At 41.4% G+C, this 24,111-nt stretch overlaps 1 protein-coding gene across 2 annotated transcripts in view; it reads left to right on the top strand.

Annotated features, from left to right (window-relative positions):
* Positions 1–24,111, top strand: part of LOC124142205 (heparan sulfate glucosamine 3-O-sulfotransferase 1-like) — a 287,594-nt gene that overhangs the window by 25,468 nt on the left and 238,015 nt on the right. The window contains exon 1 of one of the 2 annotated variants that reach the window (XM_046510534.2): positions 21,245–21,716. The exons of the other annotated variant lie outside the window; for it this stretch is intronic. The gene's annotated coding sequence lies outside the window, so the exon portion shown is untranslated. Of the gene's footprint in view, positions 1–21,244; positions 21,717–24,111 lie in introns of those variants that run through there. 2 annotated transcript variants of the gene reach the window in all.

The following is a 24,111-nucleotide window of genomic DNA, read 5'->3' as shown; positions in this document are numbered from 1 at the left end:
CATGGTTACATGTAACTGACGTTTCTATTCTGGTAAGAAGTACAGTTCAAACTTCAGTGTGTGAACAGATGATTTAAAACACAACAACCTTGGAATCCCTAATCTATTGTGGGCTATGCATATCGGCTTTTCCAAGCAGTGAATTGCAATGAAGTCTTGATCTGCATGAAACCATTATTTTTCTGGGCCATAATTTTCTATTATTGTTTTTTTATTAGGAACTACCACACTCTGTACATCATACATTTTGTACATGTTCTTCGTGTGGGAGTTCTGTATTTGACACATTACCCATGAAGGTTAAAAGATCTCTTAATCTCTTTTGATATTTACAGTCCGCCATCATACAATCTGCTATCGTCTAAATGACAATGTGACAATGGCACCTGACACGATCTGCCATGTAGGTGTCCTCACTTCTTCATGCATTGAAGCGTTGGACCGGATGAAAAATCTGATTTTATATTCACTGTCATTGTATCTTCAAGGCTTTTTGCTCAAAGTCTGCGATGCAATCTATCTATTTCTGACAAGTGGCCATTCCAATATACTGTAAATCTTGAAATTAATGCGAGCGTGAATTAAATGCGAAAAATGCGAGTGGTCTGTGCTCGCATCATTAAACATCGCATTTATATCAACAATAAGACATTTTGGATAGCAGAAATACCAACTTAGACATACTATGTATTCCACATCACTGTTTATTGAGCAGCACTTGTAACAAGTATATAAACAGTGTCATTCAAACACTAATTACATCCTGAATTGTCACTGCTGGGGTCAAGACTAGAGTTCCACTCACAGGTGTGATCAGTAATGACATAAGCAAGTCCAGACAGGCGCCACCCACGCAACAGTGTCTTTGTTCTTTGCGACTGCGTCAAAGGCTGACACGAGCCAGCATGCATGTATTGTTTTAACGGAAGTACGCTAATTAGTGGTGCTATTTGGTGTGTGATTGGATTAATGTAAGGTTGGATGAAGGTGAGGATTCTCCTGTAAACCTGAAAGAGGACATTTTCTTCAGATATATCCACTGAAGGTTGAGAAGAGGAGGGGTGTGTGTGTGTCCCATTCATATTGAGTCACATTTTTGGCTAGGGGCCGGTGGTCGCGGTTGTAGACGCATTAATTTCACGATTTACAGTATTGCACATATGCCTTGTCCTGGTAGATTGGTAGATGTGGTTCCTATTTGGTAGATATGAGAAGGAAATCCTGAACATGTAACAGTGAAACATTCATCCATATAGGATGTCCAGCATCTGCGATAAGGTTTGTGCAACACTCCTTGAGAGCAAATTTGTGAAGGAATGTTATGGGAATAACCTACCAAGATAGAAAACCAATGATATAGGTCTGCTCAATTTGTAGTAAAATGTTTGCAAATCAAGTTTACGACAGTGTGTGGAGGATTTTCCTTCTTTTTTTGTGTGCAGATAATTTTTTGTTGTAAAATTCAATAATTATGAATGGTTAATGTCTGAATACAGTAGCCTAAATCATATTTCACTTTTCTATTCATGGCAGAGAGAATTGTCCGTGTTCTGGCAATATTTCTTATTTCCACTTATAATCTTGGGTATGGGAGCGTGGTAACTAATTATTAACAATCTCATCATTACAGATCTTCAATTCCAGTAAGATACCTCTCTGCATGAAGGACCTGTGAAGATGCGGGGTAGAATAGGTCTTCAGCAACCCATGCTTGCCGTAAAAGGCGACTACGCTTGTCGTAAAAGGTGACTAACGGGATCGGGTGGTCAGGTTCGCTGACTTGGTTGATGCATGTCATCGATCCCAATTGTGTGGATTGATGCTCATGGTGTCAATCACTGGATTGTCTGGTCCAGACTCGATAATTTACAGATCGCCATCATATAGCTGGAATATTGCTGAGTGCGGCGTAAAACAACAAACCAAACCAAACCAAACCAAACCAAACTCTGCATGAATATCTGGGGAAACCTCCATAGCAGGCCTCCTCAGGTAAACTTCACAATCAGCCAATCTGCATCAAGGCTTCTAAATTCTCCGTGTGATTGAGCTTAGCATTCAGGCCCTCATATCTGATTTCTATATCCCCAAAACAAACTTAATCAAATTGTTCGTGGCCATTATATCATTGTTGTCTGGTCCCAGGTGTGCTGTTAAGCCCTGTGAATCTATATATTTATGTTATCTGGTTTGTGGCAAAATGGTGTTGAAACCTGCAAACCATGTACAGACGATCCTCGTTGTGGCAAACTTGAATGTGTAGAATTCCCGATAGCCTCAAACTCACCTTCCCTATGCTTGTCGTAAAATGTGACTAACGGGATTGGGTGGTCAGGCTCGCTGCCTTGATTGATGCATGTCATCGATCTCAATTGCGTGGATCGATGCTCATGATATTAATCACTGGTTTGTCTGGTCCAGACTTGATTATTTACAGACCGCTGTAATATAGCTGGAATATTGCTGAGAGCGGCGTTAAACAACAACTCAACCAACCCTACAAATACCTTCAATATTTATCATCATTTATACTCGGATCTGTCGAATTGGATATCTGTCTAATAATGATCTGTCCTGGTTATCTCCAAATCTCCAAGTATCCAAATTAAGCATAAAATTAGCCTCATGACTAGAACAGTTCAGGATTAAAAATGACGTCGCAACACCCACTCGCCAAACTGGCATGGTGTTAAAACCCATAAATCATATAGTTAATAGAGGTGCATGATATTACTGATAAACCATGCTATGAAATACTAATGAATACACAATACATTTTGAAAATACCAGTAGATTACTTTTTTTAAAATTATTGGAAACATTAACATAAGCAGTGATAAGTGGCATGATGCCTGGTAAACCATATTTGTTTGTTTTGTATGGTCCTTGGTATGATGTTAAAACCTGTAAACCAATGATGTTTGTGCTGTCTGGCCCCTGGTATGATGTTAAAACCTGTAAACCACTGATGTTTGTGCTGTCTGACCCCTGGTGTGGAGTATAAACCTGTAAACCACTGATGTTTGTGCTGTCTGGCCCCTGGTATGATGTTAAAACCTGTAAACCACTGATGTTTGTGCTGTCTGACCCCTGGTGTGGAGTATAAACCTGTAAACCAATGATGTTTGTGCTGTCTGGCCCCTGGTATGATGTTAAAACCTGTAAACCACTGATGTTTGTGCTGTCTGACCCCTGGTGTGGAGTATAAACCTGTAAACCACTGATGTTTGTGCTGTCTGGCACCTGGTGTGGAGTTAAAACCTGTAAACCACTGATGTTTGTTCTGTCTGGCCCCTGGTGTTGAGTATAAACCTGTAAACCACTGATGTTTGTGCTGTCTGGCACCTGGTGTTGAGTATAAACCTGTAAACCAATGATGTTTGTGCTGTCTGGCCCCTGGTGTGGAGTTAAAACCTGTAAACCACTGATGTTTGTGCTGTCTGGCCCCTGTTGTGGAGTATAAACCTGTAAACCACTGATGTTTGTGCTGTCTGGCCCTGGTGTGGAGTATAAACCTGTAAACCACTGATGTTTGTGCTGTCTTGGCCCTGGTGTGGAGTATAAACCTGTAAACCAATGATGTTTGTGCTGTCTGGCCCCTGGTATGATGTTAAAACCTGTAAACCAATGATGTTTGTGTTGTCTGGTCCCTGGTATGATGTTAAAACCTGTAAACCAATGATGTTTGTGCTGTCTGGCCCCTGGTGTGGAGTTAAAACCTGTAAACCACTGATGTATGTGCTGTCTGGCCCATGGTTTGGAGTTAAAACCTGTTAACCCTATAGTTTGTGTTGTCTGGCCCCTGTTGTGGAGTTAAACCTGCAAACACGAAGTCAATCTCATAAAAATCCTTTCATTTTCTGTGGTGTGATCCCTCTCATTGTGTAGATCTGTCAACACCTCCATAAAAGGTCCTGTCAGATGAGCCTGGAGGGAACTCGGACCGTTCCATCTAAAGGAATGATGTCAGCTTTTTAAAACAATAAAGCTTTACATCTTTACCACATCAATATACAGATAATAATAAACCCACACAGATAGTACACCCTTTTCATTGTAGATGCCATGACATCCATAAAAGTCAGGATGTATAAATTATCCTCTTGAATATAATAGCACAGCTTTATTATTTTGCATTTGGAACTCCCTGATTATGTTTGTTTTTGAAGATGCAGAAATCAGATGTGCTTGTCTGAATGCTTTGCTCACTTGTACAAAGAATGTTTGAAGCCTCAGCATGATTGGCTGACCATAGAGTTTACAGAACACAAGAGTTGTTTCATGCAAAGACTTACCTTATTTGGGTAAAAGATATTTTTCAATGAGATTGACAATACATGTTTATGTTGTCTGGTCCCTTGCTTAGCCTTATAACTTATAGACCATATATTTGGCAACTGCACATTTCCTTGTTGGTTTTGCAAAATGATACGCAAAATTACTATTGTTATTGTTGGTTTGTCTGCATATAAAGCAATATGTGAGGTCATTCAAAATGAGGTATCATAAAATGTTATGAGACTCATTTTATCACATAAAGGCTTTATCATACCTCCATGTCAGAATGATGAGATCTGATCGGTCCACATCATCTTGATAAATTACTGTGTAGCCCGCCTTGGGGGGTAGTAAATTTCTCAGTGGGGGAATAAATCTTTTACATACCCCACTGGAGGCGAGTGGTATGAAACCTAATATAATGAGGGATGCATAAAACCCCATGTACCCCTCTTGATCCTGCTACAACTTACAATGTTATGTATGTGATAAACTAATCCGATAAACTTGGTATCATATGAAAAAAATATACAAATGAGGAACTACTTTCAAGCTCCATATCTATCTGATGCCTTTATCTCAATAAATTATTGACAAATATGCTGAGATTGGGCATTGGCGACAAACATGACTTCAAGTTATTTGGCGCTTTATGATAAATTGGGCATACACACCAAAATTGTATCATATGGGAATAAGTAATATTTATCCAAGTGTTGGGTAGGATGTCTTTGATATAAAAACGGCATGGTTCCTTGTCCAGTTCTAGAAAAGCAAATTACTACACTACATTTAGGACTACTATAGTACCAGAACCTTATCTTTTGAATACATACTTATGCAAGTTTAGAACAACTCTTTCTCGATTTCATTGCTGCTCATATGATCTAGTTATTGAAACAGAATGATATGAAGGTATTTTGAGAGAACATAAACTTTGTGAAGAATCCGTGAAAATGATTGTATTGAAGATGAATATCACTTTCTGGATGTGTCCAGTGTGTATATATACTTTATGATGTCTTAATAACTAGTTCTACCGCAATCCAAATGTTAACAAGTTTTGTAAATTTAGGACATGATTGTACTGAAACTTTCGGTAATATATCTATGTTCATTTGTTATGCTATGGAACTAAGAAAGTGTATGAATTTTTAACACACACCAGACAACATACTGTTGGCCTTTGGCCTCATCAGTACCATGAATAAAGATTGATTGAATATTAAAACAAGAGATGCAGATCCTCAGCACTGAGTAAAGGTGAGCTTCTGAACCTGTGGTACTCTGGTTTCCTCTGGCTTGCTGGCTTGCAAATGTACATATTCGACGTAATAAGCGCCCAGGGCGCTCTCAAAATTAGAAATAGGGGTCTCTTATTAGAATATTATTTTGGTGGAAAAAAAAGTTGAAAGATAAAGTGGTTTATGCTAACAGTCTGAAATATTTATATACGACAGATATATTTTTGCAGAATTTAATTGCCTGTAATTAAGGGTGCCTATAACACATGAGTGTGTATTATATGCAAATAAATAAGTCTTGTGTACATTGACCAATCGGAAGGAGTGCTAATTGGGATTGTTCACTAGCCAAAACATAAGCAAATATCGCCGTGGGCACTTTTTAGAGTGGGGCGCTTATTACGTCCAATACGATATACAATATACAATATTCCGGGTCATTGTGACCGCTTAAGCCGAACCAAGAAACAGTTGGCGTAAACAAGCTTATGTTTACATACTTTGAAACCAGATCCTAAATTTTACAAGGAATACGAATTATTTCAGGAACGTTCTCTGTCTCAAGAACAAGTTTCCCTCAGCTGACGCAGTGCTTGTAAAATCAATGCCAAATACATCCAGAAAGTCAAGTTAATCTACTCAGAGGATGACATTCAAAACGATATTTAATGTCGGTGTAGAACATTTAAATAATTGGTCGTTTTCAAGCAGTCTTGATCAACCTGATGAGCACAGGTCAGACATATTAACCCCCAAATACAGAAATATTTTGCGTGGAGAAAATCAATGATTGTTTTCTATCATATGTGACATGAGCTGTGCATGTTTTATTAAGCTTCAGGGACCAAGTCTCAGAATAGTCAACCGTTTTCATGTGGTCGTATGTAAGGTCGTATTTTCTCTCGAATTCATCATCTCCTGTAAATACACAATTATGCTCATGTGATTTTATCACAACATTTGACTGTATAAGGAAGAGAATTTATGGATATCAACTTCTTTATTATGAATAATATGAAAAGAATAATAATAAAGAAGTTGACATCCATATATTTTCTTCCTTATGTGTATCACTTCTAAATGCCTTTCAAAGACTTGATTTGATTGTATATTCTGTTGTAACAATTTTAATTGTTCTCAAAAATATATGTCAAATATAACTTTTGGCAAGATAAATGTTTAGATTGTCACAAAAAAATGTTCATAAACACTGTCCTTCCTGACAGTCACTGGACATGGTATTCATGGAAACTGAAACGGCAACTTTGTTCGTGCCATCTTGCAGCACATGACTTAAAACTAACATTTCTCTAAAACGAAATTATTTTAAGATTTGTCTTTTAATCAGCATTAAAAACACAATTCTGATAATCACCTCAATATATTTCATACACAGGGCTAGATTTGTGCTCAGAAGGTAATATTGCCATAATAACACAATTGCATTATTAATACTGGCTAGTATATCATATAGTGGACTTCAGAGAATGTTGCCATTTTCAGAAGAAGACTAGATTTCATGTATTTTAGACTTGCTTGGGTATTTTCTGATAATTGTTTCATGATCTGAATAAGAGACTAGACAACTGTTACAACAGGGATGTATTTATGATTCTGAACCAACTGGGGGACACGGGTGGCCCAGTCGTCTAAGGGGCCGCGATTTGCTGCGCAGAGTTGCGTCCCTTGGGCACGCCAGAAACCTATGATTGTGGGTTCGCATCCCAATTATGTTTCTAGGTTTGTCAGCACCATACCCGTGCTCGTGGGTTTCACCAAAGTGATAAACGTCAGAGACCTGCATCACTCCAGGCTTTCCTCCCACATTAAGCTGACATGCAGTGATATAACTTGAATGCTGTTAAAAGCGGCGTTAAACCCAACTCACTCACTCACTCTGAACCAAGTGCCCTTTGCAGGCAGATTGGGAAAATATATCTTTTTTTTGTTATAATTTTCGATATTTCTTATAAATTGTATTTTTCCAAAATTCAGAGGTATAATAACATTGTGTACAATGCCTAAATGTATGACCAAGCATTAAATCATCTTCCTCTCTGGAAATCTTTACTGGCATTTGCTGCCAACTTTGGGCCGAATATGGGCTTCTGAAGAGGTCTAGATAAACGCCTGCTTACAAACACCTTTTTCAACTGGTAGCCTTGAGTTCGTGGGAGCATTATTTTCACCAGAATTTAACTGTTAAACAATCTGAATTTACTATAGCTAGACTAAACATTATCTTTAGAGATTGACTGGTTGTTACTATCATGACTATGGAAGAGAAATAATTACTATTCCAGGAGTGTTTTGTCTGATAAGCTTGTCACTTGAAGAAATTCTAAAGGTTAGCATATGTGATAATGTGAATTTGTGGACCATTTATGAATGAGAATTTGAAAAAAATGTCATCCGAGAATCAGATTTCTGATAAGAATATAACAAGACCCTGCTTCTTGTATCCCGAGAGAAGCACAAACAGATAAACCTATATCTTCCTGCCATATGGAAAACACAGAACTTTGTCTCCCCTTGTTCCAACACATTTAATTCAACACAGAGAGCTACTCCAGCCTGGTGGGCCCGGCCCACGTGACAGTTGATGGACCTACCATCTGCCTCCAGATCAGAACAGTGTGAATGGCAGCATGCAGGTTACATGTCAACATGTTAAAAACTGCCTGCATAAATTACAGATTAGACGTTTCTGTGTCATTTTAAAGCATCTGCCCAGAGAGTGGAATGTCAGTGGTTAGATCCCTGGCCATGTCATACCAAAAGATGTAAAAAGATGGTACTTGTTGTGACATAGCCTTGCTCCAAGGCTGTACTGAATGATAGTCCATAGGTTTTTAGTGATTCTATCCTAATAATAGGCAAGTCTAGATACGAGGGACGCCAGTCTCTTACAGGGACAACTTGGTTTTTATAATCTTGAAATTATGATGTAAACTAATAATGTTTGCCTTAGAGACTTGTGAATAGAACAAGGCCTAGCACTATAAAACTGGCATTAGTCTGGACAAGTACAAGCACCCACAGCCACACACACAGGGCGGTATTCATGCATGGCATAAAAAGGCCATTTAATGTCATCTATTTGTCATTATTGTTTTTCACTTTGTCCAGGTTTAGGGTGTGTAATTTGAATGATAAAATGGGAAATAGGTGGGGTTTTCCATGAGTGGGTGTTGTGTGTTTGTTCAAGACATGTGGTTTCTTGGTGCCCTTGTGCTGGCTTATTGTGGGAACTGTCCTTTTCAGAACATTCAAGTCATGAGTAATTTGTAGTCTACCATCCTTCATGGAAACAGTAGTTATGTCATAACCATGTTTATCTTTGTCTCACATCATCACCTGTTGGGACCCTGGGTCAGAATAGGTCCCCAAGCATGCTATAATCCCATGCCATGAAAATGAAGGGTTCCCCAAGATCCTGAGCTTCTCCTGTGGAAGATTCAGGGAAGAACAGGTCCCCCAAGACACTGAGCTTGTTCTGTGGAAGATTCAGGGTAGAACAGGTCCCCCAAGATCCTGAGCTTGTCCTTCTGGGATGATTCAGGGTAGAACAGGTCCCCCAAGATCCTGAGCTTGTCCTTCTGGGACGATTCAGGGTAGAACAGGTCCCCCAAGATCCTGAGCTTGTACTGTGGAAGATTCAGGGAAGAACAGGTCCCCCAAGACACTGAGCTTGTCCTGTGGAAGATTCAGGGAAGAACAGGTCCCCCTAGACACTGAGCTTGTCCTGTGGAAGATTCAGGGTAGAACAGGTCCCCCAAGATCCTGAGCTTGTCTTGTGGAAGATTCAGGGTAGAACAGGTCCCCCAAGATCCTGAGCTTGTCCTGTGGAAGATTCAGGGCAGAACAGGTCCCCCAAGATCCTGAGCTTGTCCTCCTTGGACGATTCAGGGCAGAACAGGTCCCCCAAGATCCTGAGCTTGTCCTGTGGAAGATTCAGGGCAGAACAGGTCCTCCAAGGTCCTGAGCTTGTCCTTCTTGGACGATTCAGGGCAGAATAGGTCCCCCAAGATCCTGAGCTTGTACTGTGGAAGATTCAGGGAAGAACAGGTCCCCCAAGATCTTGAGCTTGTCCTTCTGGGACGATTCAGGGCAGAATAGGTCCCCCAAGATCCTGAGCTTGTCCTGTGGAAGATTCAGGGAAGAACAGGTCCCCCAAGATCCTGAGCTTGTCCTGTGGAAGATTCAGGGAGGAACAGGTCCCCCAAGATCCTGAGCTTGTCCTGTGGACGATTCAGGGCAGAACAGGTCCCCCAAGATCCTGAGCTTGTCCTTCTTGGACGATTCAGGGCAGAATAGGTCCCCCAAGATCCCAAGCTTGTCCTGTGGAAGATTCAGGGCAGAACAGGTCCCCCAAGATCCCAAGCTTGTCCTGTTGAAGATTCAGGGTAGAATAGGTCCCCCAAGATCCCAAGCTTGTCCTGTGGAAGATTCAGGGCAGAATAGATCCACCACAAGATCCCAATTTTGTCCATCTTTGAAGTTTGATGGCAGAAGAGATCCAAGATACTGAGCTTGTCCTGTGAAGATTCGGGGCAGAATAAATCCGCCACAATCCCAAATTTGCTTTCTTAGAAGATTCAGGGCAGACACCTAATAAGTTGTTTTTTAACCAAAATATGCAGCAGAATTCAGCAACTGTCACAGATTTGACTCACCTGTTTATCAAGGGGCAAGTGTGTTCTACAGTGTTATAACGTCTTCAGTAAATGTGGGACTCGGCTTCAGGAAGAATCTGTCATATGTGTCAGGTATTTTTGTTCCTGAAATTTGTTGGGCTATTGCTACCTTGGAAACATGGCTACTTGAAACAGAATGGATAGAAACCTAGTGCTTGTTTGCAGTGTTACCTTCTACTTAATCTACTTTGAAATGTCCACAACCATAATAAACTTATAAAGAAGTGGTTGTTCATCCATCTTTGCCTTACATACCCAAACCAACTTGTGAATGGTTCAAGGACCAAATATCACATTCAGGACCCAGAAGTTGTAAAGTTTCAAGCACCCATGTTTGACTTGTTTGGTTCAGTTTGTTGGTTGTTGGTTTGTCGTTTAACGAAGCACTCAGCAATATTCCAGCTATATGACGGCGGTCTGTAAATAATCGAGTCTGGACCAGACAATCCAGTGATTGATATCATGAGCATCGATCCACGCAATTGGGATCGATGACATGCATCAACCAAGTCAGCAAGCCTGACCACCCCATCCCGTTAGTCGCCTCTTACGACAAGCATAGTCACCTTTTACTGCAAGCATGGATTGCTGAAGACCTATTCTCCCCCGGAATCTTCACGGGTCGGTTCAGTTTGTACAAGAAGAGGCAATCTGTTTACAGTTTGAACACTAGGGATCAAATTTCTGATTTTCTGCCAAAGTTTCATCAGCTTAAAAATAACATGCCAGAAGTACATGATTAAGGTACTGATGCTCTGCTATAAACGATTCATTGTCCAAGGAATGTATCCTTGCTGATGGCACACATGGTGCATCTTGGTCTTAACATAGTGTTTTCCTCTTGGTGAAAATGGATGGCAGACAAGCCAATACTGGCTTATGTTCAGGCTGCTATTTACATTCAGAGTTCAGTGGTTAAAGACTACAGCAAATCTGAGTAGCACTTTTGTGGTCAGTTTCCAATTTCACAAAGCTTTCTGTTGAAAGAATTAATCTATAAGTGAAACCTTTCAGAAGTTGTTAACTGACATTATACAAGGGTGCGGTATGTCCATTTTCTTGATGGGTTGTTGTTCTTCGTAACGACCCCAGAATGTGCAAAGTGCTGTGGTAGGATGATTCAATTAATATGTGAGGGGAGCAAGCCGCTGTTCACGGTTTGATGTCATTTGGTTAAGTCTTTTGCCTTCATAGCCAATGTGATATAAGTCAGTTAACGCCCCTCTTCTGCGGGTGATATACATAGAATATTTGTATTTTTGTCTTCTGTTCCATTATCATGTGTATCAGAATTGGGGGTGTTTTGATTCACTTGAACATTTGATGAATCAAAAAATTATCAGCACTTAACAACAACAATTAAGTTCTGTATTTGCGATCTTTGGACCAAATATTTCCAAACGGCATTGATTCATTGAATAAAAACCTTCAAGGAGATCTGTTGTATGAGCCATCTATGACAAACACCAGGGGAATCCTGCTGATGCTCACATCACTGCTAGTTTGAGCTGATGTTGTTAGTATTGATTTCTCCTAATTTTGTTTGTGGGGATTTTTATAGCCAATAGGTTTCTAGTAGACCATGCTTGTCATAAGACTCAGTGTTTGGTGACATGGCAGATTTTTTGCTATAGCCTGAATGACATGGAATGTACTCATAGTTTGTCGGATGTAAACCGGATTACTTAAGGTGCCAGGAGCTGTGAGGTAGCCCCCGTGGCTGAACTGTTTGTTTGTTTGTTTTGCTGATCAATTGCCTGTAATAATGATTCCATCCTGATATTCCTGTAGCATGGGTAAAAAAATGTACTCTCACTCACTCACTCACTCACTCACTCACTCACTCACTCTCACTCACTCACTCTCTCACTCACTCACTCACTCACTCTCTCTCTCTCTCTCTCTCTCTCTCTCTCTCTCTCTCTCTCTCTCTCTCTCTCTCTCTCTCTCTCTCTCTCACTCACTCACTCACTCACTCACTCACTCACTCACTCACTCACTCACTCAGCTGTATAATGATGGCCTATACCATGCAAGTCTGGGCTAGACAATCAATGTGAACGTTGATTTGACCTCACTGGGTACGATGACACAACCAGTCTGGTCACCTCGACTCACCTGTCTTTATAAAGTATCTATTATGAGCATATGATGTCAACCACTTTCCAGTGGTCAGACTCGGGGGACTGGTTTGGTTGATTGATTGCATCGTATCCAGACGACATGGAGTCCGACAAAGAAGTAACAGAGAAACATCCCATATCTACAGGCTGCTGTCGTATGACAGGATCAACAATAAGCAGCTCCAATATATCGCTACTGTTTTCAAACATGAGTACAATGGACCTCTCTTTTAGAATCACATTTGGGTTGCCCTGAGAGAGAGAGAGAGAGAGAGAGAGAGAGAGAGAGAGAGAGAGAGAGAGAGAGAGAGAGAGAGAGAGAGTGAGTTTGTGTGGTTGTGTTATTTTTAATTTTTTTTTATAGTTTCATGATGCAGTTCTTATTGCAGACCAACAAAAGCCGTAATGAGCCCACTTGCAATAATTTCCTGGCACAATACTTTCCAGATTTGCCGCTGTCATACAGCTGGAATATTGCTGTGTGCACCGTTAAACAACAAACAGTTAATTCAATGTTAATTGTCAGGGATACCTAACTTTAGAAATCTTCAAGCTATAAATAATGTACTGGAAAATTTTCAGGTTCTACCCTGGATTGTTTTTCAGCTTATGTATATATCGCAGGCAGGATTTCACTGGTGCAGGAAATATATACCCACGAGCCCATAAGTGTGGTCGTATTTTATTTGAAATCGCTGCCATTGCGTTCAAAGTGATAAGAATGGTAAGCCCATCTCCAGCCCAAACCCAAACTTAACAAAGACGACCTCAGAACATAACACAGGTGGAAAAGGAATGTGTTGGTGTACATATGGCCAAGTAGCCTTGACTCTGGCGAAGTAGATTTGAACAGCTTAGTTACCCTAGGATAGATGTACATATTTATTTTCACCCCATGCTCTTGTTGTCGTGTACATCCACACCAATACTTATTTCACACATGCAGTACCAAGATGGATTTTCAACATTCGGCAGTACAGCCCTTTTCATGTAGCATTTCTCTTGTGCCTGTGCATCTACTGAATAACTACACGTAGTTGCCTTCATGTACCTGTTACTAGTGGGAATCTGGGTTAATGTAGAATAAATCACATTATGGCAAGATAGGAATACAGGCAGGAGGATGGGACAGAGATGAAAATCGGAAATTTGATTGTTGCTTGGTGTATTCGTCTGCCAAGAACTCGAGATCCGACATCATTTGTCTGTCAGAGTTTAAGATTATTTTTTGAAAGCTGCTACGGGAATTGTTATTTTCTGACTTTTCAAGATAAATTTTCGAAAGGCTTTTTCATGGAGAAACTGAGACGCACTTAGTTAATGATGTGCTGAATGTACAGAGCTTTGCTGGTATTGATTCGCCAGTCCATTTTGTTATGACATTAGAGAAGGTTTTCAACCCGTTTATGTATCTCGATGGGACTGCGGACAAGGCACAGCCTACCTACAGCAGTGATACTGATAGAGGCAGTCGACTCCTTATATTGAAAGTTTTGATGTTGAAACACGGTTTTAAGTGTCAGGTAGGGACTTTCATTACTCCATTAGGGTTTTTTATATTGTTAATTTAGACCATTGTTACCTTTGATGCACGGCAGTATAATTAATATCCTTGTTTATTGTAATTAATGAAAAAAAGCAAGCTAGACACTCTCCAGTTAATTGAAGCTGAAACTTTCACTGACATTTATGGATGGGTGATGGAATTCATCAGTTATTCAGCGGTAATTGCCCAACTTGATTTTAACCAAACAGCGATAAAGAAGGTGTGGAACTTTCCTCTTCAGGATTAGTGGGGCTGTAGGCAATTATTTCTCCTCCGGATGATGAGCAGCAAGTTGTGATTGATGTTGGTAAATCGTAGTGGCAATCGCTTAATTCAGGCTGCTGTAGGCAGGTAGCCAGTTGTGAGGCGGTATGTATTGATCTTTGTCTGGGATATGGCACTGTATGTGAGAAAGGAGTCCATGGGAGAATCATCAGTCTAGGCCTGGTCAGGACAGAATCCCTGGCTGTTAACGGTAGGGGACTAATTAATTACTCTTTGTAAGTAATCTAGGTGTTGGCATTCAGGGGTCCTGAGGATCTGCTGTTGGTTAACAGTCTGTAGATGCTGGGTCAGACTCTGAAAATTGATAGGCCATTACCAAGAACTGATGGTTGACTGGTCTTTGTAGAATTCACTATTGATATATTCCTGTTAGAAAAGGGGAACGGCAGGATCAGTGGTTCTGTCTTGGGTTTGAATCCTGTATTTGGCCCAGATTTTGATCTCATTTTTGGTAAACATCTGTGACCTGTGCTTTCTTCCGAATTTTGATGACATGCTATGACATGGAATTGTATAATGATATCACACGTCATCCTCTATATCTCCAGGGATAGCATTTTGGTAAACCTACACTAACTGCAACTGCAAATTACCCTTGACTTGATTTCCATTTTCCAAGTTAATTGGCTACACCACTAGGTCAAACGTACCAATCAGAATGCGAGTTACAAACCAGCCTCAATGTTGGGTTTGCAATATCAACAACATCGCAGCCAGTCCAATTGATTTTGATTGAGTTTGCGAGAAATTCAATATTGAAAAATCGACTGACACGCGAAAGAAAGCCCTAAAAAATCATTTTGATGGAAAGGATGTCTTCATGTCCATTTAAACTGGCGCTGGTTTTGGTTTTTGCAATAAGAGTTACTTCCCTTACCTATTTCTGTTTTCATTATCTAGATGTTTGATTGGTCGGTAAATGTTAATGAAAATCAAGGACGGGTAATTGCTGTTTTAGAAACCATGGGAATGGATCTGGGAGTTTGTGTAGGTTTACCAGAATGCTTGCCATGGACATGTAAATGATGGTTCCAAGGAGAATTAAACTCAGCTTACTCACTCTTAGTAGAAACTAATACCATAGGCAATGATAACTGATCATGGAAATATGAAATCAGGCTTCATTTTTGTGAGGATGCAAATTGACGTTAGGCTTTCTTGAAGGTGACCTTGTATGGTGAAGTCTTGCTATTCCGGTCCCCCAGTGGTTCATACACCCCATTTTCAGACGATCTTCAATGGAACATTTGTTTAAACAACACAACATTATACACCTGTGATTCTTTAATCTGGAAATATGTTAATCCAGACAATTTCACTTGAAGCAGATTGGCAAAGTTTTGCTGTATATTTCTTCAGTTTCCATCTGTCCAGAAACTTTGGTTTGATGGAAAAACAACCATCTGAAACTGCAGGATTCTGATGTGTGTGTCCTCATTGACCGTCTGCCTGGAGAGAGGAAGATCAGTGTTTCAATCCCTGGCTGTGTCTTACCATTAGATGTTAAAATATGGTACTTGATGTTCTCTGCCAGGGGTTTGGCGATAAGGGGACAAATCAAAGACTTAGACACAGCATATTGACTCTGAGATGACTGAGTGGGGTACCATGTTAAACTATGTGGGCGAGTACTGCAACACCAGCATTAATCCAAACTGTATAAGTAACCACACACTTGCATGCTTGTCACTTTGTAAGTGCAGTAATCTTGAATGCAATGTTAAACTCCATTTCACCTCAAGTCAATGATTACAGGCCTTCTTTACCATTTATGTTAATTTGTTGCTATGGTTTCTTTCTCACACAAAGGTTTTGAAAACAGGACCTGCCACCCTGTCCCTCCTGGTAATCTGGACTGTGTCAATCTGATAGGTCTAGTCTGTTTCGGGCCATGCACCCATCTGTATCTGATTGGTTCACTGTCATATGTAACAGATTCCAGGCAGATTCCAGACAAATTCCAGACAAATTCCAGGCCTCTCATACAAAGAGACAGTCTAATTTCTTAGCACCTTTACAAGGGTGGATCCAGCATTTTTGAAAGTGAGGGGTCCACAATATCAAAATCCTCTCTCAGATAATTTTACTGCCTACAACATACTCCACTTGGTTCTCAAAAGTGGAGGAGTCTGGACCCCCATCTCTGGATCTGCCTATGCTGTACCATATAGCATGTGTAATGGCAAGCTATCAGTGATATGAATATTCTCACCTGAGGAGGCCTGGGTAGCCTACTTGGCTCGGTACTGCAATTTGCTGTGCAGAGTTGTTTCCCTTGGGCACACCAGACACCTGTGATTGTCGGTTTGAATCTTGGTTTGCCCAGAGTATGTTTCTTGGTTTGTTGGTACCAAAATTGTAAACGTCTAACACCTCCATCACATTGGACTTTCCTCCCACATCATGCTGACACGCCATGATAAATAACTAGGATACTGTTCGGAACGGTGTTCAACCCAACCAACTTACTCACTCACTGTAGGAAGCTGATATGGATCAGACTGCTTTGGCGAATGGACGACATGAATGTTCCATGTCAATCTCTCGTGTGATCAACATTCCCTTCTTGCAAATTATTGGTAACCATGGGGGCAAACAGTGGGCAAAACTTTATGCTTCATTATTTGATATGAATCAGAATTGTATAACAGAGATAAAATACTAGTACACTCTACCATGCAAGTCTGGGCTAGACAATCAATGTGAACGTTGATTTGACCTCACTGGGTACGATGACACCACCAGTCTGGTCACCTCGACTCACCTGTCTTTATAAAGTATCTATTATGAGCATATGATGTCAACTACTTTCCAGTGGTCAGACTCGGGGGACTGGTTTGGTTGATTGATTGCATTGTATCCAGACGACATGGAATCCGACAAACAAGTAACAGAGAAACATCCCATATCTACAGGCTGCTGTCGTATGACAGGATCAACAATAAGCAGCTCTCACTCACTCACTCACTCACTCACTCACTCACTCACCCACTCACCCACTCACTCACTCACTCACTCACTCACTCACTCACTCACTCACTCACTCACTCACCCACTCACTCACTCACTCACTCACTCTACATTGTATTGTATTGTATTCATTGATAGGAAATCATCGAAGCTGCCCAAAAGATTTTGTTTGTTTCCTGTTTATTGGTTATTATCATCATACAGGGCAATATTCCAGCTATCTGCCCATGGCTGGTAGATAATTAAATCTAGCCCAGAAAAAGCATTGAATGATGTTATGTTTCGCATATCCCGGTACAATGACATACAAACAGCTTAAAGAACACCGGATCCATTTAGTTGCCGTTTACGTCAAGTGTGCGTTGCTTGGCACCAATTCTGAAATGGAATGCTCAAGAGAACACTTCAAAGATGATGAGTCAACTGGATGTCAGTTGTCAGTTCACTTGAAGATAAAGACATTGTTTTTCTAGTAGTTAAACATGTTAAACAATCAAATCGCACAGAGAAAGACCACACTTGCCACGAACAAATGTCAGTATTTGCCATAACATGTCATTGCAATTAGCCCTGTCTCGATAGTATGGAAAGGTTGTGACAGAATATGATAAATAAATACATTTATATTCTATCATCAAATAGAATGATAAATGTTTAGTAAACCTGAATTGATAAAACTGAAAATGCTTTAACATTTCTTGAGGATACTGTCAGAAAAGACAATTTTGAGATTCATCTATATGATTTTTTTATGAATGACCTCAAGATATTATTAGTTGTGTCTTTAGTTGTCGTATCTGGCCGCCTCTGTAACTTGATAGCAGCATGTTTCAGCCTAATGATGAGCTGCTATCTATTCTATTGCTATGTGACGTCATTGGTGTCATGTTTCTTGTTTGTGACGTCATCCTATGTTACGTTCCATGATGTTGCTATTTGTAAATCAGTGACCTCTGTTGTCATGGTTGTGACCTTCTTTTTCTCTATGATTTTTATTTAATAAAGTCACAAACATGGTTTCCTTAAAAATGAATGTCTTTGCACATCACAATTAATGATATTAAAAACACAACAGTATCAAATAACAAATTTCTGTGTCAGAATTTTCATGTGAAATATGTGAGGTGGATGTTGGAAATCCAAAATGGCAGTTACTGACGGTATACAGTCTCATATTGGGTCAATAACAACAATCTTGGATTTTTACTGACAGTATACGGGCCCATATGGGGTTAGTAGTTCAGGGCCTACTTGCACAAAGCGATCTTAGTGCTAAGATGATCGTAACTCCCATACTTTAACATAGGCTTACAATAGTCTTAGCCCTAAGATCGCTTTGTGCAAGTGGGCCCTGCTCTCTGATTGGTCTATCATTCTTTGAGGCATAATAAAATACAAATATATGTCTAAATGATCTTTTCACATGATGCACCGGTATTTCAGCCACTTTTGCAGGCCCAATTGCGGATAATTGTGGGAATAGGAATAACACCTATAGCTGTCGCTAAGCCCTGGTGTAGTTAACCTTGTACTTTGTTTACACAAACAATACTATCTGGTACGTAGGATACTGAAGCTTCCTCTGAAGTGGAACACAGAAAACACTCAATATCTTTGATGCCTCACACAAATGAGCCAAATCTCTTTCATGTATCGGCGCCATGTGCAGACCTTTGCTGTCTGTGATTGGGCAATGTGGTGACGAGGAACTTTTCCCAAGCACCAGGTTATCAGCTATTATCAAAATGCCAGATACCTAATGTATACTTAAGAACACTTTAAAAGGCGTATTTAAAGACTTTTTTTGTTTAGAAGTGCCAGATTAGGAATAATGATGTTTTGACCTGAAATGTTATGGCACATTTAGTGTCTTTGGAAACCAAGCTGTCTTGTGTGGGGAGCTAATCAGGGATGTATTTAGAATTAATCGGCTTCAGTGTGTTGTAAGTTGTGTTCTTGCTTCTGTCAATCTTAAGTCCTTGAGAGACACTGTAGTTGTTGGCATGTTTTGATTTGGTCCAAAGCTGTTTTTGATGTCAGTGAAAGTTGTTTCGACTTCAGTGCTTTTGAAGTGTTAATATGGCATCCCTTTCTTATTAAGCTGGCAATTTGTAGAATGTTAATGTCAAATACAAAGACAGACAACAGGCTAGACTTTGGTATCCACAGTTAAAAAAGGATAAGGTTTTGTGCTTCAAAACTATTGGAAGAAAATTATCAGATCTCAAAACTCAGTTTCATGTAAGGATGCGTACTTGTTGAGCTGAAAAAGAGGTAAGTTTGAGATAATTCCAAGCGTTTAGCTGATGTCCCCTGGCTGTACTTTCACATGTTGTTACCTCACATTTTTTTAGTCTGCTGATCTGCAATATGCCCTGCAGTCAACACAAGATCACATCCCTCAATCTCATCCCTCCCCCACAATCCATACCCACCTTAACCCCTATCTACACCCTACCTCCCAACTACAACCCACCTACACGCAACCTATACACCACCTACACGCAACCTATACACCACCTACACGCAACCTATACACCACCTACACGCAACCTATACACCACCTATACACCACCTACACCCCACCTCCCACCTACACCCCACCTCCCACCTACACCCCACCTACACGCAACCTATACACCACCTACATGCAACCTACACCCCACCTACACGCAACCTACACCCCACCTCCCACCTACGCCCCACCTACACCCCACCTACACCCCACCTACACACAACCTACACCCCACCTACACCCCACCTACACCCCACCTCCCACCTACACGCCACCTACACGCCACCTACACACAACCTACACCCCACCTACACCCCACCTACACCCCACCTACACCCCACCTACACGCAACCTATACACCACCTACACACCACCTATACACCACCTACACACCACCTATACACCACCTCCCACCTACACCCCACCTCCCACCTACACCCCACCTACACGCAAACTATACACCACCTACACGCAACCTATACCCCACCTACACGCAACCTACACCCCACCTCCCACCTACACCCCACCTACACGCAAACTATACACCACCTACACGCAACCTATACCCCACCTACACGCAACCTACACCCCACCTCCCACCTACACCCCTCCTACACCCAACACCCCAATCCCACAACACAATCAACACCCTCCTTCACAACTCCATCTCACACCCCACATACACCCCATCTACACCCCCACCTACGCCCCACCTACACCCCACCTACATCCAAATCCCACAACACAATCAACATCCTCCTTCACAACCATATCTCACACCCCCACCTACACTCCCATTCAACAATCTCCACCAGCTCCCTGTCTGAACTCACATTTCTTACCCCACCTTCATCCCAATCTCACATCTCTCTCCCCCCCCCAAAAAACCCAAAACAACACCGCTTCTCATAGCCACCTACACTTCCATTTCAAAACCCAACATCTCACCCCACCTACTCCCCACCAACATCCCACCTACACCTTACCTATGTCCCACCTATGCCCCACCTACACCCCACCTACACACCACCTACACACCATCTACACACCATCTACACACCACCTACACCATACCTATGCCCCACCTACACCCCACCTACACCATACATATGCCCCACCTATGTCCCACCTATGCCCCACCTACACCCCACCTACACACCACCTACACACCACCTACACACCACCTACACACCACCTACACCATACCTATGCCCCACCTACACCCCACCTACACCATACCTATGTCCCACCTATGCCCCACCTACGCCCCACCTACACCCCACCTACACCCCACCTACACCATACCTATGCCCCACCTATGCCCCACCTACGCCCCACCTACACCATACCTATGTCCCACCTATGCCCCACCTACGCCTCACCTGCGCCCCACCTACACCCCACCTACACCCCACCTATGTCCCACCTATGCCCCACCTATGCCCCACCTACGCCCCACCTACACCCCACCTACACCCCACCTACACCATACCTATGCCCCACCTACACCCCACCTATTCCCCACCAACATCCCACCGTCACCTCACTCCGAGTCACACACCCAACCTCCAACTCCCACATTACCACACCCACATACGTGCTCCCTGCTGCTACCGCCTATATACCATGTGCAGGAAGAAAGGGATCTATCGCAACCAGATCTCATTCTTTCAACACCAACATGTCCCATGCCCCATTACCTGACCCCCCACACCCTTAACGCCCCACCCAGCATAATTGTTACCCATTGTCTTGCTTCTCCCTATAAACCTAATGCTATCTGCACAAACTGTTCAGTAGAGGAGAGATAGTTCCTAGCACCCTCCACGCGTCATTAACCCTGACATGGCTGCAGGCTGAATGTCAAACTACATCTCAAGTGAGAGCCATGTTTTGTGAGGCAATAGAGTTTACAGATGCATGTCATACAAAGTTACAGGAACTACGATGCAATACAATCTCCCACCAGTGTTGATCATTCCCCACAGATTTCATTTTCTGGCATATCCTCTGTGCAGTTCCTTGTCAGTGTCGGCTTTTGCTTGAAAAGACTGCAAGGTGGGTCTTATCAGTGTCTCCTGAACATGTTTATGTAATATTTGTGTAGTGGGTTAAGTATTATGGGCCGTTATTTCAGATCTTAAAGCCATAATTCTTTCCTGTGAGACAACCTTCCGTGATAAACTCCTCATATTTTGTTTTTAAAGTAGGGGTTACACTTCTGATAAAAACAACACTATCGTAAAAATCAATGCATTTAACCAGAGACCATATACCGAGGGACAGGCCTCGGGGCTAATTAGTAACTTATCACCCCCGCGCGAGACAAAGCGATGATTATCGCGTGGCTGTGCGAGATCTGTGGGATTTGAAGGTATATGGTCTCTGATTTAACATTGAAACAAACTGCTGCACATGATTTATTGATATTTTTGTGAAAAAGTAAGTAAATAGATGGAAAAAAACAAGAAAGACATTTCCCATTTCCCTAGAGTTGATTAAGAATTATTGTTTGAATATAATTGCCATGTGTGTGTTGTCCTTTTATTATAAAGTGTTGTATGCAAAACAAATTGTGTGATATATATTAAAATTTTCAATTGACTAATAAATAATTTAGTGCTTTGAATATTATTCAGCAGCCCCATGCAAACATCCAATGTCTCGCCCCCATGTACTCCCTGCCACAAACCCGCCTCTGCCCCCATTTCACGGGGTGTTACTTAAGAGATAAACGATGAGTATATGGGATATCAACATTATGTACAGCCGCTTAAGGATGTTGATAAAATGTACAAGCTTTGAAAATAGTAACCCAAATTTTTAATAATGACTCCCTGAATAGAATCCAAACTCGGAAATGTCGGACAAGTCTATTTTCAGAACAGATGAGTTAAGTTTGGTATTTCCCGCATATTCTCACAATCTTCATGTCGAGTATCTGTACCTTTTCTCCCAATATCGATTGTCATACTGCTCCCGCTTACAGATGCGATCCTTCGGCCATCATGTTTAATTGCATTGTTCAGTTACATCTCAGAAGACGCTCCCCTCTCAGAAACAGCGTCTTCCAATATACGACGTCATCAAGCTGCAAGCATATGTTTGAATTTCCAGAAATGATGTTATGATTGACAATATTTTATCATGAAATAAACTATGCTTCGTTCATTATTGTTCTTTGCGAATAATCGCGTCGCTATCTTATATATCATGATATAAGACAGCTATACGAGTGTCAAGTGAGTGTCTAGTGAGTCGTTCCCCATAGATGTAGCTGGGCAATGCAGATAAACGCAATGGCCGAACGATCGCATCCAAAAGCGGGAGAGATATGACAATCGGTATTAGGACAAAAGGTACAGGTAATTGACGTGAGGATAGTGAGAATATACGGGAAATACCCACCTGTGCATAAAATGGACTTGTCCGACATTGCCGAGGTCGGATTCCATTGAGGGAGTCACCATTATTCAAATACGGGTAAATATGTTTAAAGCTTGTACATTTTATCATCAACCTTAAAGAAGCTGTACATAATGTTGATATCTCAAGGATGAAACTGTAGTAAAATGATGAAACTGAAGGAGGTATCTCAACCTTTAGCATGGTAACCCAAGCTGCTGATTCCCAGGTGTGTGATGATATAGCCTTGACCACCAACAAGATATCTACAGTTAAAAGGAATCATTGGCTGTGAAGGAATTGTTATAAGGAGCTGACCGCCTCCGTGGTCTTGTGGTAGAGCCTCCGCCCGGAGAGCAGAAGGTCCAGGGTTCGATCCCGGGCCGCGTCATACAAAAAGACATTAAAAGATTGTACTTGTTGTTACCCTGTCTGGCGCTCGGCATTAAGGGGCTAAAACAAGGACTGGTCGGCTTGGAGTCAGTATACTGTGTGTGAGTGGGGTATTCATGTTAAACTGCGGCATGGTATCTCAGTGAGCTAGCACTATAAATCGGCATCAGTCCGGACTAGTACAAGCAGCCACACACACACATACACGTGCATGCACGTCACTATATAAGTGCAATAATCTTGGACGCGACGTTAAACCCAATTTCACCTCACCTCACCTTATAAGGAGCTAAACATGTACCTGTGGAGTGATGACCAGTACGGCCAGATTCAGATGGAGCCGAGGTGGAGAGTGTCTGGTTTGTCAAGTCTTCTGTTGGTCTTCAGCAACCCATACTGTAAATCAGGAAATTAATGCGTCTCCAAATTAATACGACTGCTGACCCCTAGCCAAAAATGTGACTCACTATCACTGCGACTCCCCCACTCCATCAGTAGTGGAATGATACATTTCCTTACCTTAATCCAATCAAACACTAATAGCACCGCTTATTAGCACTTCTGTAATAACAATAAACAGCTTATATGTTTACTCTGTTGACTGGCATTAAGGAAGTTCAAAGGCAATAAAATAATTGAACTAACAACAGTTCAC

Source organism: Haliotis rufescens, unplaced genomic scaffold (genome assembly GCF_023055435.1).
Source record: "Haliotis rufescens isolate VD_foot unplaced genomic scaffold, xgHalRufe1.0.p SCAF_2, whole genome shotgun sequence".
Taxonomy (NCBI): Eukaryota; Metazoa; Mollusca; class Gastropoda; order Lepetellida; family Haliotidae; genus Haliotis; species Haliotis rufescens.
Note: the sequence above shows the minus strand (reverse complement) of the source record. Positions and strands in the feature narration are given on the sequence as shown.